The following is a 14550-nucleotide window of genomic DNA, read 5'->3' on the forward strand; positions in this document are numbered from 1 at the left end:
CCCCTATATAAAGAGGGGGGAGGGAGGGCAGCCGCACCCTTGCTCTTAGCGCCTCCCTCTCCCTCCGTAACATCTCTCCTCCCCGCTTGCGCTTGGCGAAGCCCTGCCGGGATCCTGTTGCATCCACCACCACACCGTCGTGCTGCTGGATCTTCATCAACCTCTCCGTCCCCCTTGCTGGATCAAGAATGAGGACATGTCTTCCCAACCGTACGTGTGTTGAACGCGAAGGTGTTGTCCGTTCGGCACTTGTCATCGGTGATTTGGATCACGACGAGTACGACTCCATCAACCCCGTTCTCTTGAACGCTTCCGCGCGTGATCTACAAGGGTATGTAGATGCACTCATCTCTCCCCCGTTGCTAGATGACTCCATAGATTGATCTTGGTGATGCATAGAAAATTTTAAAATTCTGCTACGTTCCCCGACACCGAATACAGCCCTATCACGAGCCAAAAGTGGCGCGCACCACCAGACACCCTGTCGGATGGGTAGCGCGAATAATAGCATGTTTTGCATGAGCGATTTGACACTCAAGATGACCTTTGATAAAATAAACGTTCAACATGAAAGTTGTTTGTCTCGTCGAAACACTCAAGATTTCTTTTGGGCTCGTTTCCATTTGAGGTCGTTTACTACGTCAAAAATTACCCGCAAGGTCCAGCCAGTTTAAACCGAACAGTTTTCGAAAGTTTGGAAAAAATCAATCCGAATTTGACTAGGGTTTTGGACGTGAATCCAAGACTTATCCTTGCACGGGAAGTCTAGCCGCCTCTTATATACCTAAGGGGTGACGGCCGATTGAACAACACACAATCGATCAAATCATCTACCACTTTTTATCTTTTATCTTTTCTCCTTAACCCTAGTTCTTCTTCTTCCTAGTTCTTCGTATGTTCTTCTTGTTGCAGGGCGGCGAACCTCGAGGCCCTAGGGGTGGTCAGGCCGACCTAGGGCAGCCCATAGCCTCCACGCACCCAGACAAGGTCCCTCCAGGGCGTGTGAAGTTTCGGGTCCTCAAAAGCGCCTGCCGGATTGCCTGCGTACCGCACTTCCGGATGGGTCTCCTTCGACATGAGCTGCGGTGCATCACCCCCAGCGTTGAGGGTACATGGTGACGTGTTCATTTGTGAACAAGATGTTACTATTAAATATGCTAATAGAGACACCATATCACCTTGTGGGGTTATTAAAGATGTTGAAGTCTTGTGTGGGAAAATAAAATATCCTACTGATTTTCTTGTACTTGGTACCCCGCAAGATGACATCTGTCCCATTATCTTTGGAAGCCCTTTCTTGAACACAGTTAATGCCAGGATAGATTGCCAGAAACAAACTATGGGTGTTAGCTTTGGTGGTGAGTCTCATGAGTTTAATTTTTCCAAGTTTAGTAGAAACCATCATGAAAAAGAATTGCCTAGTAAGGATTAATTAATTAGTCTTGCTTCTATTGCTGTGCCACCTACCGATCCTTTAAAACAATACTTTCTAGACCATGAAAATGATTTACATATGCATGAAAGAAATGAAATAGATAATATTTTCTTTGAACAACGCCCTCTACTTAAACACAATTTGCCTATTAAAACTCTCGGAGGTCCTCCTCCACCTAAAGGTGATCCTGTGTTTGAATTAAAACAATTACCAGACACTTTGAAATATGCTTATCTTGATGAAAAATATATATGTCCAGTTAATATTAGTGCTAACCTTTCAGAACATGAAGAAGAAAGATTATTGAAGGTTCTAAGGAAGCACCGAGCTGCCATTGGATATACTCTTGATGATTTAAAGGGCATTAGTCCCAATCTATGTCAGCACAAAATTAATATGGAACCTGATGCTAAAACAGTTGTTCAGCACCAATGTCGGTTAAATCCAAAGATGAAAGAAGTGGTAAGAACGGAAATATTAAAACTTCTGGAAGCAGGTATAATCTATCCTATAGCTGATAGTAGATGGGTAAGTCTTGTTCATTGTGTCCCTAAGAAAGGAGGTATTACTATTGTTCCTAATGATAAAAATGAACTTATTCCACAAAGAATTGTTACAGGCAATAGAATGGTAATTGATTTTAGAAAATTAAATAAAGCTACTAGAAAAGATCATTACACTTTGCCTTTTATTGACCAAATGCTTGAAAGATTATCTAAGCACACACACTTTTGCTTCCTTGATGGATATTCTAGTTTTTCACAAATACCTGTATCTCAACCTTTTGAAAAGACTACTTTTACTTGTCCTTTTGGAACCTGTGCTTATAGACGTATGCCTTTTGGTTTATCTAATGCACCTGCTACCTTTCATTGTGTGCTTTTATAAAGTTTTAGAGAGTCATTTATTTCTGTTGTGTGCTTTTATAAAGTTTGAAAATAAAAATAATGTGCCAAGATTTGCCTATAGGATTGGTTTGTGCGGTGCAAAACAGAAACTTTGGTTGTAGTGCGCGATTTTACATTTTTTACTGGAACGTCGAATGGTTCTGAAACTTTTTGCACTGTCTTTATATACAAAGTTTTTATTTTTCCTATTTTTCAGAATGTTTTAAGTACCAGAAGTATGGTGAATGTTCAGATTACTATAGACTGTCCTGTTTAAGATAGATTCTGTTTTTGATGCATAGTTTGCTTGTTTTGATGAAACTATCGATTTCTATCAGTGGATTAAGCCATGGAAAAGTTATATTGCAGTAGCTACAATGCAAAAACAAAATATGAATTGGTTTGCAACAGTACTTAGAGTAGTGATTTGCTTTATTATACTAACGGATCTTACCGAGCTTTCTGTTGAGTTTTGTGTGGATGAAGTGTTCGAAGATTGAGGATGTCTTGGTGTGAGGAGAAGGAGGAGAGACAAGAGCTCAAGCTTGGGGGTGCCCAAGGCACCCCAAATAAATATTCAAGGACACTCAAGCGTCTAAGCTTGGGGATGCCCCGGAAGGCATCCCATCTTTCTTCAACAAGTATCGGTGTGTTTTTGGATTCGTTTTGTTCATGCGATATGTGCAAATCTTGGAGCATCTTTTGCATTTAGTTTTAACTTTTCTTTTATGCACCATGCTGGTATGAGATAGTGCATGGTTGATTTATAGAATGCTCTTTGCACTTCACTTATATCTTTTGAGTATGGCTTTATAGAATGCTTCATGTGCTTCACTTATATGATTTGAAGTTTGGATTGCATGTTTCTCTTCACATAGAAAACCGCCATTTGTAGAATGCTCTTTTGCTTCACTTATATTGGTTAGAGCGTGGGCATATCTTTTGTAGAAATAATTAAACTCTCTTGCTTCACTTATATCTATTTAGAGAGGTGACGGGAATTGGTCATTCACATGGTTAGTCATAAAATCCTACATAAAACTTGTAGATCAATGAATGTGATATGTTTGATTCCTTGCTATAGTTTTGTGATATAAAGATGGTGATATTAGAGTCATGCTAGTGGGTAGTTGTGGATTGAAGAAATACTTGTGTTGAAGTTTGTGATTTCCGTAGCATGCACGTATGGTGAACCGTTATGTGATGAAGTCGGAGCATGCTTTATTTATTGATTGTCTTCCTTATGAGTGGCGGTCGGGGACGAGCGATGGTATTTTACTACCAATCTATCCCCTAGGAGCATGCGTTTAGTACTTTGTTTCGATAGCTAATAGACTTTTGCAATAAGTATCCATGGATTATACGCACTCTCACCCTTCCATCATTGCTAGCCTCTTCGGTACCGTGCATTGCCCTTTCTCACCTCGAGAGTTGGTGCAAACTTCGTCGGTGCATCCAAACCCCGTGATATGGTACGCTATGTCACACATAAGCCTCCTTATATGTTCCTCAAAACAGACACCATACCTACCTATCATGGCATTTCCATAGCGGCTTCCAAGATATATTGCCATGCAACTTCCATCATCATCATATACATGACTTGAGCATTCATTGTCATATTGCTTTGCATGATCGTAAGATAGCTAGCATGATATTTTCATGGCTTGTTCGTTTTTTTATATCTTTGCTACGCTAGATCATTGCACATCCCGGTACACCGCCGGAGGCATTCATATAGAGTCATATCTTTGTTCTAGTATTGAGTTGTAAATAAATAAAAGTGTGATGATCATCATTATTGGAACATTGTCCCAAGTGAGGTTATCAAAATAAAGGAGGCCAAAGAAGCCCAAATAAAAAAAGGCCAAAGAAGCCCACCAAAAAAGAGAAAAAATAAATAATAAATAAATGATGAGAGAAAAGAGAGAAGGGACAATGTTACTATCCTTGTACCACACTTGTGCTTCAGAGTAGCACCATGTTCTTCATATAGAGAGTCTCTTGAGTTATCACTTTCATATACTAGTGGGCATTTTCATTATAGAACTTGGCTTCTATATTCCAACGATGGGCTTCCTCAAATGCCCTAGGTCTTCATGAGCAAGCAAGTTGGATGCACACCCACTTATTTTTCGGTTTGAGCTTTCATACACTTATAGCTCTTAGTGCATCCGTTGCATGGCAATCCCTACTCCTCGCATTGACATCAATTGATGGGCATCTCCATAGCCTATTAATTAGTAGCATCGATGTGAGACTTTCTACCTTTTTGTCTTCTCCACACAACCTCCATCATCATATTCTATTCCACCTATAGTGCTATATCCATGGCTCACGCTCATGTATTGCGTGAAAGTTGAAAAGGTTTGAGAACATCAAAAGTATGAAACAATTGCTTGGCTTGTCATCGGGGTTGTGCATGATTTGAATATTTTGCGTGGTGAAGATGGAGCATAGCCAGACCATATGATTTTGTAGGGATAACTTTCTTTGGCCACGTTATTTTGAAAATACATGATTGCTTTATTAGTATGCTTGAAGTATTATTGTCTTAATGTCAAATGATAGACTATTGCTTTGAATCACTTGTGTCTTAATATTCATGCCATGATTAGATTAAATGATCAAGATTTTGCTAGGTAGCATTCCACATCAAAAATTATCTTTTTTATCATTTGCCTACTCGAGGACGAGCAGGAATTAAGCTTGGGGATGCTGATACGTCTCCGTCGTATCTATAATTTTTGATTGTTCCATGCCAATATTCTACAACTTTCATATACTTTTGGCAACTTTTTATACTATTTTTGGGACTAACAAATTGATCCAGTGCCCAGTGCCAGTTCCTGTTTGTTGCATGTTTTTTGTTTCGTAGAAAATCCATATCAAAGGGAGTCCAAACGGGATAAAAACTGATAGAGATTTTTTTTGGAATATATGTGATTTTTGGGAAGAAGAATCAACATGAGACGATGCCCAAGGGGGCCACGAGGCAGGGGGCGCGCCCTGGGCCCTCGTGGCCACCCTGTAAGGAGGTCGGTGCCCTTCTTTCGTCGCAAGCAATCTAATATCCGGATAAAATCGTGTTCAAATTTCAATCCAATCGGAGTTACGGATCTCCGGGAATATAAGAAACGATGAAAGGGCAGAATCTGGAACGCAGAAAAACAGAGAGAGGCAGAGAGACAGATCCAATCTCGGAGGGGCTCTCGCTCCTCCGCCGCCATGGAGGCAATGCACCAGAGGGTAAACCCTTCTCCCATCTAGGGAGAAGGTCAAGCAAGAAGAAGAAGAAGGGGGCTCTCTCCCCCTCTCTCCCGTTGGCGCCGGAACGTCGCCGGGGCCATCATCGTGTGACGGCGATCTACACCAACACCTCCGTCATATTCACCAACATCTTCATCACCTTTCCCCGTCTATCTACAGCAGTCCACTGTCCCGCAACCCATTGTACCCTCTACTTGAACATGGTGCTTGATACGTCTCCAACGTATCTATAATTTTTGATTGTTCCATGCTATATTATATCCTGTTTTGGACATTATTGGGCTTTATTATGAACTTTTATATTATTTTTGGGACTAACCTATTAACCGTAGGCCCAGCCCAAAATTGTTGTTTTTTTGCCTATTTCAGAGTTTCGCAAAAAAAGAATATTAGACGGAGTCCAAATGGAATGAAACCTTCGGGAATGTGATTTTTGGAACGAACATGATCCAGAGGACTTGGACCCTACGTCAAGACATCAACCAAGAAGGCACGAGGTAGGGGGGCGCGCCTACCCCCCCTCCCCCCCCCCAAGGCGCGCCCTCCACCCTCGTGGGGCCCATGTTGCTCCACCGACGTACTTCTTCCTCCTATGTATACCTATGTACCCCCAAACTACCAGATACGGAGTCAAAACCCTAATTCCACCGCCATAACTTTCTGTATCCACGAGATCCCATGTTGGGGCATTTTCCGGAGCTCCGCCGGAGGGGGTATCGATCACGGAGGGCTTCTACATCAACACCATAGCCTCTCTGATGAAGTGTGAGTAGTTTACTTCAGACCTACGGGCCCATAGTTATTAGCTAGATGGCTTCTTCTCTCTTTTTGGATCTCAATACAATGTTCTCCCCCTCTCTTGCGGAGAACTATTTGATGTAATCTTCTTTTGCGGTGTGTTTGTTGAGATCAATGAATTGTGGGTTTATGATCAAGTTTATCTATGAACAATATTTGATTCTTCTCTGAATTCTTTTATGTATGATTGGTTATCTTTGCAAGTCTCTTCGAATTATCAGTTTGGTTTGGCCTACTAGATTGATCTTTCTTGCAATGGGAGATGTGCTTAGGTTTGGGTTCAATCTTGCGGTGTCCTTTCCGAGTGACAGTAGGGGCAGCAAGGCACGTATTGTATTGTTTCCATCGAGGATAACAAGATGGGGTTTATATCATATTGCATGAGTTTATCCCTCTACATCATGTCATCTTGCTTAAAGTGTTACTCCGTTCTCTTGAACTTAATACTCTAGATGCATGCTGGATAGCAGTCGATGTGTGGAGTAATAGTAGTAGATGCAGGCAGGAGTCGTTCTACTTGTCTCGGACGTGATGCCTATATACGTGATCATACCTAGATATTCTCATAACTATGCTGGATTATGTCAATTGCTCAACAGTAATTTGTTCACCCACCGTAATACTTATGCTCTCAAGAGAAGCCTCTAGTGAAAACTATGGCCCATGGGTCTATTTTCCATTTTATTAATCTTCCAATACTTAGTTATTTCCTTTCCCATTTATTTTACTTGCATCTTTATTTCTCTTTATCATAAAAATACCAAAAATATTATCTTATCATATCTATCAGATCTCACTCTCGTAGATGCCGTGAAGGGATTGACAACCCCTTTATCGCATTGGTTACGAGGAGTTTATTTGTTTGTGTAGGTGCGAGGGACTCGTGCGTGGCCTCCTACTGGATTGATACGTTGGTTCTTAAAAACTGAGGGAAATACTTATGCTGCTCTGCTTCATCACCCTTTCCTCTTCAAGGGAAAACCAACGCAGTGCTCAAGAGGTAGCAGTGCTTTATGCTTCATATTATTATCCAATGATGTGTTGCCATCCTGTGATGTCTGAGTAGATTTTCGTTGTCCTATCGGTAATTGATGAATTGCTATGATTGGTTTAATTTGCTTGTGGTTGTGTTGTTGTCCTTTGGTGCCCATCATATGAGCACGCACGTGGATCACACCATAGGGTTAGTTGTATGTTGATAGGACTATGTATTGGAGGGCAAGAGTGACAGAAGCTTCAACCTAGCATAGAAATTGATGCATACGGGATTGAAGGGGGGCCAATATATCTTAATGCTATGGTTGGGTTTTACCTTAATGAACGTTAGTAGTTGAGAATGCTTGCTAATAGCTCCAATCATAAGTGCATAGAATTCCAAGTCAGAGATGACATGCTAGCAGTGGCCTCTCTCACATAAAACTTGCTATCGGTCTAGTAAAGTAGTCAATTTCTTAGGGACAATTTCGCAACTCCTACCACCACTTTTCCACAATCTCTATACTAACTTTATTGCTTATTTACCTAAAACAGCCCCTTGTTTTTATTTACGTGCTCTTTATATTCTTGCAAACCTATCACGTTACATCTACAAAGTACTTCTAGTTTCCTACTTGTTCTAGGTAAGGCGAGCGTTAAGCGTAACCAGAGTTGTATCGGTGGTCGATGGAAGTTGAGGGAATATTTGTTCTACCTTTAGCTCCTCATTGGGTTCGACACTCTTACTTATCAAAAGAGGCTACAATTGATCCCATATACTTGTGGGTTATCACGCACCACGTATTGCTGGGACGGCGTGTGTAAGTTGTTTTCGTCTGATGTCAATGATAACGCCATGACACTGTTTGAACTTTTGGTGATGATTGGCATATCCCTGTTTGAGCAGAATTTGAGTAGAACTATGGCAATGTATTAGAGATGCCATAAATCAGCTATAGTTGGAATGAATTAACTCATGTGATTGTGAACATGTCATTACAGCCAATTTGTACCCTTGAATAATCAAACGGTTAGGAAGATATGGATATTTTCCTTATTTTATAGTAACCTATATACTACTAAATATGAGTGTGTATCAATGGCCATGTTAGTTTCCTCATTTTCATGATGTAGAAACATGCATCACACTGTTGGTTTCATCTAACCATACATTAGGGAAGTAAATGTGCATATGGAGAACTCTATATTTGGAAGTAGTGAAATCCTATAATGCTTACCATGTGTACATACCTATATTCGCCCTTCAGCAATCAATGGCTAGAATAATATCGTCACCAAATTTTTGCCCACAGAACATGAGTATATAACAATGCATGGTGTGTTAGTTTCCTTGAAGAATTTGTTTGTGAGGACAGAACGTGAGTACATAACATGCATGACATGGTAGTTTCCTGTGAAGAATCGATTGCGAGATAACATGAGTATAACCATGCATGGCACTTCTATATTTTTGAACCTAGTATACATTTCCCTATATTTTCCTCTCAATTCCAACAGGGACATATCAATGTTGTTTCTTGCATTATACTACTCATACTCTGAACAATGTTGATCTTACATTAACAATACCTGTCCTTTTGATATGATGCAGTGTCCCTACAGTTACTGCCCTTTGTAATCACACCACCTTTGCCAAAAACAGGGAAGCACAACTGGTTCCTTGCTCAATTAGACGACGACAAAAGACTGATGATCATTCACACACATGAGCTGGAAAAGTTATATTGCAAAAAAAAACCACTGTGTACAAGCACCGTGAAATACGTGAGTATCCGGACAGTGGTTGTTACGTCTATGAGCAGGATACTAGCTTGTTGCGGTCTTCAGGATTTTAGAGTTGGAGGCGCGTAAACAGCCTTGGTTCACACTCTCTGTTTCTCGGACTCAATTATTCGATTAACCAGGAGATTGCTACCTCTTGAGAACTGCGTTGTTTTTTCCCCGAAGAGGATGGGATGATGCAGCAAAGTAGCGTAAGTATTTCCCTTAGTTTTTGAGAACCAAGGTATCAATCCAGTAGGAGGCTACGCGCGAGTCCCTGGTACCTGCACAAAACAAATAAATCCTCGCAAACAATGCGATAAGGGCTTGTCAATCCCTACACGGCCACTTACGAGAGTGAGATCTAATAGATATGATAAGATAAATTTTTTGGTATTTTTATGATAAAGTTGCAAAGTAAAATAAAAGCAAAGTAAAAAGCAAAGGAAATAACTAAGTATTGGAAGATTAATATGATGAAGATAGACCCAGGGGCCATAGGTTTCACTAGTGGCTTCTCTCAAGAGCATAAGTATTCTACGGTGGGTAAACGAATTACTGTTGAGCAATTGACAGAATTGAGCATAGTTATGAGAATATCTAGGCATGATCATGTATATAGGCATCACGTCCGAGACAGGTAGACCGACTCCTGTCTGCATCTACTACTATTACTCCAGTCATCGACCTCTATCCAGCATGCATCTAGAGTATTAAGTTAATGAAAACAAAGTAACGCCTTAAGCAAGATGACATGATGTAGAGGGATAAACTCATGCAATATGATGAAAACCCCGTCTTTTTATCCTCGATGGCAACAATACAATACGTGCCTGGCTGCCCCTACTGTCACTGGGAAAGGACACCGCAAGATTGAACCCAAGTCTAAGCACTTCTCCCATTGCAAGAAAGATCAATCTAGTAGGCCAAACCAAACTGATAATTCGAAGAGACTTGCAAAGATAACCAATCATACATAAAAGAATTCAGAGAAGATTCAAATATTGTTCATAGATAGACTTGATCATAAACCCACAATTCATCGGTCTCAATAAACAAACTGCAAAAAGAAGATTACATCGAATAGTTCTCCACAAGAGAGGGGGAGAACATTGTATTGAGATCCAAAAAGAGAGAAGATGCCATCTAGCTAATAACTATGGACCCATAGGTCTGAGGTGAACTACTCACACTTCATCGGAGGGGCTATGGTGATGATGTAGAAGCCCTCCGTGATGGATACCCCCTCCGGCGGAGCTCCGGAACAGGCCCCAAGATGGGATCTCGTGGATACAGAAAGTTGCGGTGGTGGAATTAGGGTTTTGGCTCCGTATTTGATCGTTTGGGGGTACGTAGGTATATATAGGAGGAAGGAGTACGTCGATGGAGCAACAGGGGGCCCATGAGGGTGGAGGGCGCGCCTGGGGGGTAGGCGCACCCCTACCTTGTGGCCTCCTCCTTTGTGTCTTGATGTGGGGTCCAAGTCTCCTAGATCATGTTTGGTGAGAAAATCACGTTCCCGAAGGTTTCATTCCGTTTGGACTCTGTTTGATATTCCTTTTCTTCGAAACCCTAAAACAGGCAAAAAAATAGCAATTCTGGGCTGGGCCTCCGGTTAATAGGTTAGTCCCAAAAATAATATAAAAGTGGATAATAAAGCCCAATAATGTCCAAATCAGTAGATAATATAGCATGGAGCAATCAAAAATTATAGATACGTTGGAGACGTATCAAGCATCCCCAAGCTTAATTCCTGCTCATCCTCGAGTAGGTAAACGATAAAAACAGAATATTCAGATCCGAAAGATTCAAGATAAAAGTTCATATTGACATAAAAATAATAATACTTCAAGCATACTAACTAAGCAATTATGTCCTCTCAAAATAACATGGCCAAAGAAAGTTCATCCCTACAAAATCATATAGTTTAGTCATGCTCCATTTTCGTCACACAAGAATGCTCTCATCATGCACAACCCCGATGACAAGCCAAGCAATTGTTTCATACTTTAGTAATCTCAAACCTATAAACTTGCACGCAATACATGAGCGCGAGCCATGGATATAGCACTACGGGTGGAATAGAATATGATAATGGGGGTTATGTGGAGAAGACAAAAAAGGAGAAAGTCACACATCAACGAGTCTACTCAATGGTCCATGGAGATGCCCATCGATTGATGTTAATGCAAGGAGTAGGGATTGCCATGCAACGGATGCACTAGAGCTATAAATGTATGAAAGCTCAACAAAAGAAACTAAGTGGGTGTGCATCCAACTTACTTGCTCACGAAGACCTAGGGCACTTGAGGAGGACCATTGTTGGAATATACAAGCCCAGTTATATAATGAAAAATTCCCACTAGTATATGAAAGTGACAAAACAAAAGACTCTCTATCATGAAGATTATGGTGCTACTTTGAAGCACAAGTGTGGAAAAAGGATAGTAGCATTGTCCCTTCTTTATTTATTATTATTATTATTATTATTTTATTGACCTTTTTAGGACAATGCTCTATGAATGATGGTCATCACACTTCTATTTAATTACAACTCAAGAATTACAACTCGATACTTAGAACAAGATATGACTGTATATGAATGCCTCCGGCGGTGTACCGGGATATGCAATGAACCAAGAGTGACATGTATGAAAGAATTATGAATGGTGGCTTTGCCACAAATACTATGTCAACTACATGATCATGCTAAGCAATATGACAATGATGAATGTGTCATGATAAACGGAATGGTGGAAAGTTCGATGGCAATATATCTCAGAATGGCTATGGAAATGCCATAATAGGTAGGTATGGTGGCTGTTTTGAGGAAGATATAAGGAGGTTTATGTGTGAAAGAGCGTATCATATCATGGGGTTTGGACGCACCGGCGAAGTTTGCACCAACTCTCAATGTGAGAAAGGGCAATGCACGGTACCGAAGAGGCTAGCAATGATGGAAGGGTGAGAGTGAGTATAATCCATGGACTCAACATTAGTCATAAAGAACTCACATACTTATTGCAAAAATCTACAAATCGTCAAAAACCAAAGCACTACGCGCATGCTCCTAGGGGGATAGATTGGTAGGAAAAGACCATCGCTCGTCCCCGACCGCCACTCATAAGGAAGACAATCAAATAACACCTCATGTTTCAAATTTGTTACATAATGTTTACCATAAGTGCATGCTACAGGACTTGCAAACTTCAACACAAGCATTTCTCAAATTCACAACTACTCAACTAGCACAACTTTTATATTATTACCTCCATATCTCAAAACAATTATCAAGCATCAAACTTCTCTTAGTATTCAAAACACTCATAAGAATATATTTTTATTAATCTTGAACACCTAGAATATTAGGATTATTTAAGCAAATTACCATACTATTTAAGACTCTCAAAATAATCTAAGTGAAGCATGAGAGATCAATAGTTTCTATAAAACAAATCTACCACCATGCTCTAAAAGATATAAGTGAAGTACTAGAGCAAAACTATATAACTCAAATGATATAAGCGAAGCACATAGAGTATTCTAACAAATTCCAAATCATGAATGGCTCTCTCAAAAGGTGTGTACAGAAAGTATGATTGTGGTAAACTAAAAAGCAAAGACTCAAATCAGACACGATGCTCCAAGCAAAACATATATCATGTGGTGAATAAAAATATAGCTCCAAGTAAAGTTACCGATAAAAGTAGACGAAAAGAGGGGATGCCTTCTGGGGTATCCCCAAGCTTTGGCTTTTAGGTGTCCTTAGATTATCTTGGGGGTGCCATGGGAATCCCCAAGCTTAGGCTCTTGCCACTCCTTGTTCCGTAATCCATCAAATCTTTACCCAAAACTTGAAAACTTCACAACACAAAACTTAAAGTAGAAAATCTCGTGAGCTCCGTTAGCGAAAGAAAACAAAAGAACACTTAAAGGTACTGTAATGAACTCATTCTTTATTTATATTGGTGTTAAACCTACTGTATTCCAACTTCTCTATGGTTTATAAACTATTTTACTAGCCATAGATTCATCAAAATAAGCAAACAACACACAAAAAACAGAATCTGTCAAAAACAGAACAGTCTGTAGTAATCTGTAGCTAGCGCAAGATATGGAGCCCGAAAAATTCTAAAATAAATTGCTGGACGTGAGGAATTTATCTATTAATCATCTTCAAAATAAATTAACTAAATATCACTTTCCATACAAAAATTTATCAAGACTTTCCCCAAGTCTTCCCAACGGTTGTACTTGGCACAAACACTAATAAAACACAAAAAACACAACCTAAACATAGGCTAGATAAATTATTTATTACTAAACAGGAGCAATAAGCAAGGAATAAAAATAAAATTGGGTTGCCTCCCAACAAGCGCTATCGTTTAACGCCCCTAGCTAGGCATAAAAAGCAAGGATAGATCTAGGTATTGCCATCTTTGGTAGGCAATCCATAAGTGGCTCTCATAATAGATTCATAAGGTAATTTAATTTTCTTTCTAGGAAAGTGTTCCATGCCTTTCATTAACAGAAATTGGAATCTAATATTTCCTTCCTTCATATCAATAATTGCACCAATCGTTCTAAGGAAAGGTGTAACGCCCATGATGCGGCTATATCTCCCACGTGTCGAAGCACGACTTAGAGGCATAACCACATTGTAAGCAATGTCGCAAGTGGAGTAATCTTCACACAACCCATGTAATGAATAAGAAAAGAGGTATGTAGTTGGCTTACAATCGCCATGTCACACAATGCATAAATATATCATTACATTCATCCAGATACAATCAAGGTCCGACTATGGAACCAAAATAAAGACAACCCAAAATGCATAATATCCCCGATCGCCCCAACTGGGCACCACTACTGATCGTCTAGAAAGGAAATGTAGTATCGTCTTGAGTCCTCATCGAATACCCAGTCGAGCTCAGTCGAATCTCCACAAGTGGTATCATCGGTCCCTGCATCTGGTTTTGGAAGGAATCTGTGAGTCACGGGGACTCAGCAATCTCACACCCTCGCGATCAAGACTATTTAGGCTTATAGGTAGGGTAAAAGTATGAGGTGGAGCTGCAGCAAGCATTAGCATATATGGTGGCTAACATACGCAAATGAGAGCGAGAAGAGAAGGCAAAGGCACGATCGATAAACTATGATCAAGAAGTGATCTTGGAGCAACCTACGTTCAAGCATAAATCAAGACCGTGTTCTCTTCCCAGACTCCGCCGAAAAGGGACCATCGCGGCCACACACTCGGTTGATTCATTTTAATTAAGTTAAGTTTTAGTTTTTCTACAACCGGACATTAACAAATTCCCATCTGCCCATAACCGCGGGCACGGCTTTCAAAAGTTCAAAACCCTGCAGGGGTGTCCCAACTTAGCCCATCACAAGGTCTCA

Source organism: Triticum aestivum, chromosome 2A, assembly GCF_018294505.1.
Source record: "Triticum aestivum cultivar Chinese Spring chromosome 2A, IWGSC CS RefSeq v2.1, whole genome shotgun sequence".
Lineage (NCBI taxonomy): Eukaryota > Viridiplantae > Streptophyta > Magnoliopsida > Poales > Poaceae > Triticum > Triticum aestivum.